Raw genomic sequence first — 4,996 nt, 5'->3', positions numbered from 1 at the left:
TCTCAAAATTCAAATGTGTCTATATACTGGTGAGTATCTAGGAAAGCTTTCAGCTTCACCTATTCCATTGGCTTCCTCCACTCAGGGTGCACACGGTGATTCTACATTCCATCCTGCGCCTTGTGGCTTAGATGCCGTAACACCCCAGGGCAGAAAATGTTCCTTGCTTTCACTCCTTCTCACCGTACATTCTCGGCCGCCACCCAGTAAATTGTGAATGCGAGAAACAGAGTAATCACCATGACGCTTCTTAGGAGAGACTCATTTTCCATTCACACCTTCTCCCTGGAAAGCAGGAGGGGTAGGTTGTGAAGGGTGAGTGATGGGGAAGAGTTTGCACATTGGCACTCACAGCACCCCCCATGCACACCCACTCATTCCCAAGTAGGGTGAGCCAGTACATTAATACCTTCTTGCTTCCTTTCACTGAAATCAGCCTGCCTGACTTAATCCTCCAGTGTTAGCAGTAGAGGAGGGGTTTCTGCTCTTCAGGATGAATGTTCTTTATAAGGAAAAGACGCGGTTTCCGAGAGACTTAATGTCTTGAATGAATGGAACATACTAAATGAATGTGAACTGTAACAGTTCCTCTACCATAAACCTATGCACGCTTTTTAGAGTAGCCTGGGAAATGGGTTCTGGAGAATATTTTTATAGCACATAGATCTGAGTTAGATCGGTGGCTCTCAGCTGGGAACAGTTTTGCTCCCCAGGGGACATGTGGCAATGTTTGAGACATTTTTGGTTTTCATGATTGGTGGGAAAGGTTAAGGCCAGAGATGCTGCTAAATCAATTTCACAATGCAAAGGACAGTCTTCCCCCCAACCAGCAAAGAGTTACCTGGCCAAAAATGTTAATGGTGTCGAGATTAAGAAACTCTAAGTCAGACAGATATATGTGGTCTGTCAACACTATGATATTACCTAGGGAAACATCCAGAGACCATTAGCAAACTTCATCTTTGCAAAGACTAAAATGTATATAAAGACAAATTGCATTCTTCTGAATTCTATTCCCTTGTCATTGGTTTACTGGACAGGTTTTAAACCATGATTTAAGAATTTTTAAGTTTTGGGGAACCTGGGTGACTCAGTCAGTTAAGCATCCGACTGCGGCTCAGCTCATGATCTCACGGTTTGTGAATTCGAGCCCCATGTTGGGCTCTGTGCTGACAGCTCAGAGCCTGGAGCTGCTTCAGATTCTGTGTCTCCCTCTCTCTCTGCTCCTCCCCCACTCTCACACACACACTCTCTCTCTATGAAAAATAAACACTGAAAAAAAATTTTTTTAATATATTCAAAAACTTTTTTAAAGAATTTTTTAAGTTTCCCTAAAGTTTCATCACTCCCTGCTAACCATTTTTCACAAATCAATCAAGTTGTTACTACTCAGAGCAAGTAATTTTCAAGAGAACAGAAGACAAACGACAAAATATATTGAGACACAGTAGCTAGCACATCCTCCAACTCAGGGATTATGGCAGATTGCATTGTCTGAAGATGGACGCATAAGTATCTCGCATACACTCTCTTACACACTCTCCTTAGTATGTAACTTGGCATTCATCCCATGGCTCAGTAGGGCCTATGTTCCCTGCAGCTGAATCTGGGAGGGTTTAAGTCGATGGGTGTAAGTTCCAAGATGTGACTTCTGAGGCCAGGTCATAAAAGGAAAACAGCTTCCTCTTAATCCTGTTGGAACCCAGCCACCATGCGGAGGAAACCGAAGTGGCCACATATGTAAGTTCTGGCCAACAGCCCCAGGCGAGGAGTGGAGGTCCCAGCTGACGGCCAGCATTCATCACCGACGTGAGAGTGAGTGAGCCTTTAGATGCTTTCTGCCCTCAGCCGTTGAGCCACCCTCAGTCTTTGAGTGTTCCCAAGTAAGGCCTCAGACTTTGTAGAACAGAGACAAGCTGTCCCCGTTGTGTCCTTTCCAAGTTTCTGACCCACCGAATCCATAAGTATAATAAAAGTATTGATGGAAGCCACAGAGTTTCAGAGTAATTGTTACATAGTAAGATGTAAATGGAACAGTAATTCTCCCCCAAATATATATAAACTATTTCCTGTCATAAAACTGCCAAATTGCTATACATTGATCTTCTGCCAAAATGGTGAGTAAATGGCAAACATACTATCGTCGTCCTATCCTGCACCTAAATCAGACATCACTAATTAATTGCAGAACTCTTTCTTGATGAGCAGGGATCCAGCCTTAAAACTCTCTCAGCAAAACACATCAGCAACCAAGTTTTTGGAATTGACATAACGGTTTGAAACCTCTTTGCTATGCCCGATGTTTTTTATAGGAGTTGAGGCTGGTTTCCCCTGGCTTACTCCCAGACAGAAGGATTTATCTGTTGTTTAGTCAGGTGCCCAGAAAAGGATGTGTGGCTTTGCAGCACCTGTTTGCAAAAATGCTGTCATATTAGCTTGGTAGATGAATATGAGGGGAGTCTTTTTATCATACTTTCTGAGAATTTGACTATCAAACAACGATAGCAACCTATTTATGTCAAGAGCCGCTTTTATTAAAAACAAACAAACTCAAATCCCTAGTACACCAGAAAAATGTTTAAACCGCTTTTTAAAAAAGTGGCAGAATCCCTGAAAAAAGAAAAAAAAACCCTAACATAATGAGATGGGCCCATATGTCTAGTCTGTGAATGAAGGCTGTCAACTTTATGCAATAGTTCAGACGTAGGACCTTTAATTTTAGTTTGAAGAGATAAGCACATGGTGAAAGGGGACATTGGTACCTGTATTATTTTGAGCTTTGTTCAATGAACATTATTACACCAGGTTCAGGGGAGAGCATGAGTGACTAGGCCCTCTCTTTTTCAATTTTCTGTTTGCGAATTTGATGTCTTCACCTTATGACTGACAACGAAATTTCTCTCTCTCGTCTATCAGGGATTCTGGGAAGCCAAAGTCGTTTATTTTTAAAAGGAATATAATAATGGTTATCTGAAGAAAATAACTCAGGTGATTGAATTCCTGGGTAGGCAGACAAACCACATGTCAGAAGGACATTTTAACCCAAGATTTCAAGGATTCTGGAGACCTCACAGTCCTCTTCTCGCATGGTGGCTTGTTGGGGTATAAATAAAGTCACTTGTAAAAGGGGGTAGGCATCAGGGCCGGAAGGAAAGGTCATACTGACTAAAATTCTCTAATTGTCCCTTGGAGTATGTTTTAATCTTAAATTTCTTTTTGAAATATTTGTTTATTTTTGAGAGAAGGAAAGAGACAGAGCATGAATGGGGGCCGGGCAGAGAGAGAGGGAGACACAGAATCCGAAGCTGGCTCCAGGCTCCGAGCTGTCAGCACAGAGCCCGACGCAGGGCTCGAACCCACAAACCATGGGATCATGGCCTGAGCCAAAGTTGGACACTTAACCAATTAAGCCACCCAGACGCCCCTGGAATATGTTTCAAAAATCATAACTTAACCAAGGCAATGATCCTAGGAATATTTAAGCCTTGCCTTCTGTGCCTCTCTGTCGGCTCTCCTGGGTCCCTTTCTCACTTTCAAACACACCCCCTCTCCCTCCACCCTTTTTCAAACCACCAACAAGCCCTGTGCCTTCAAGGTTTCCACTGGGACACTGGAGTTACTCCTGTCCTCCCCCGCCCCCTTGAGGGATTCCCAGTTCTGTCCTCCTCCTCTAGAAAAAAACAGTATGACCCTTTGGTTAATCTGATGGACTGATTCAAACTAAGGTGTTACCGTAGGCTTTTTTTCTATTAAGAGTCACTGCCCTATAGGAAAAATATAGAGAACCATCTAAATTAAAAAAATGAATTTCATTGTTTTGTTTACTTGGAAGACCGCATAAAAAGTCAAAATTCTAAACAAGGCAAAAATGCCCACGGACATTAGACATTCACACTCCGTTGAGATAGATACCATTGTGCCCATTTTTCTGATACGGAAATGGAGGCTTAGGCATAGCAAGAGAGTGTCCAAGGTCCCAGGATTCAAACCCTGACTGACCGCACTGTGAAGCACTTGCTCTTGATGACCATGCCTCACTGCCTCCTGTGGTATATCTTGGCTTTGAGAGATTTAGTGGGATAATCTTTTCCAGGCAGCTTGAATGAGCAAGGGCATTTTACCATCCTGGCTCCTTCCTCACAGCCAACATTAAAAACAGCACACGTCTATGGCTGCAGCTATATGCTGGGACACTTAGCAAATGACTTGCTTTGGATAGCCAAGAGCTTACTAATTTAAACACCAATTTTTAAATGTGCATGGAAATTTTTCTTAAGTATATTATGTAATTTCTCGCCTTCTTAAGTTGGATATTCTAAACATAATTTAGCCCTTAGCCTTTCCTTATATACTCGAGGTTCAGCAACGTGAGCATTAGCTACAGTTAACGAGGCTCCAAGACAGCAATGCCCTCGGGACTGTTGAAGTACATAGGGCTGTTTTTAACCTACATTTTAAGTGGTCCCAGTCTACTGTGCTACGTGAGTTCTTGTGTCTGCTTTTCATAGATTTTCTGTCATGCTGTCAGCCTCTTGGGTATTGACTCTCGATGCTATTAGTATCTGCCTATATTAGTCCTTCTTTGCCCTCTTAGATTTGCTACTTACAATCTCTGGTGGATGTGAAACCAATATATTTGGGCATATTTTGTCTTAAAAAAAAAAAAAGTAACTACCTATTGAATGGCCGAGGGGATTTCTTGTAAGTAGGGAATGTGAATTTTAGTGAGTGGAACTTATAACACCAATTTTAGCTTCCTGGTTCTCTGGGTCAGTAATTGATGAGATTGTCAGTTAACCAATATATAGCAACATCCACTGGTACTGGCCTGTCCACAACCCCCCTTTAAGGGAATTTGTCTATTTACCAGAGTCCCAGCTTCTTGGGTGACCATACTTTGCCCTTTTTTTTTTTTTTCAACGTTTATTTATTTTTGGGACAGAGAGAGACAGAGCATGAACGGGGGAGGGGCAGAGAGAGAGGGAGACACAGAATC

This window comes from Herpailurus yagouaroundi, unplaced genomic scaffold (assembly GCF_014898765.1).
Source record: "Herpailurus yagouaroundi ecotype Mexico unplaced genomic scaffold, PumYag 77, whole genome shotgun sequence".
Lineage (NCBI taxonomy): Eukaryota > Metazoa > Chordata > Mammalia > Carnivora > Felidae > Herpailurus > Herpailurus yagouaroundi.
This window is presented reverse-complemented; position numbering follows the sequence as displayed.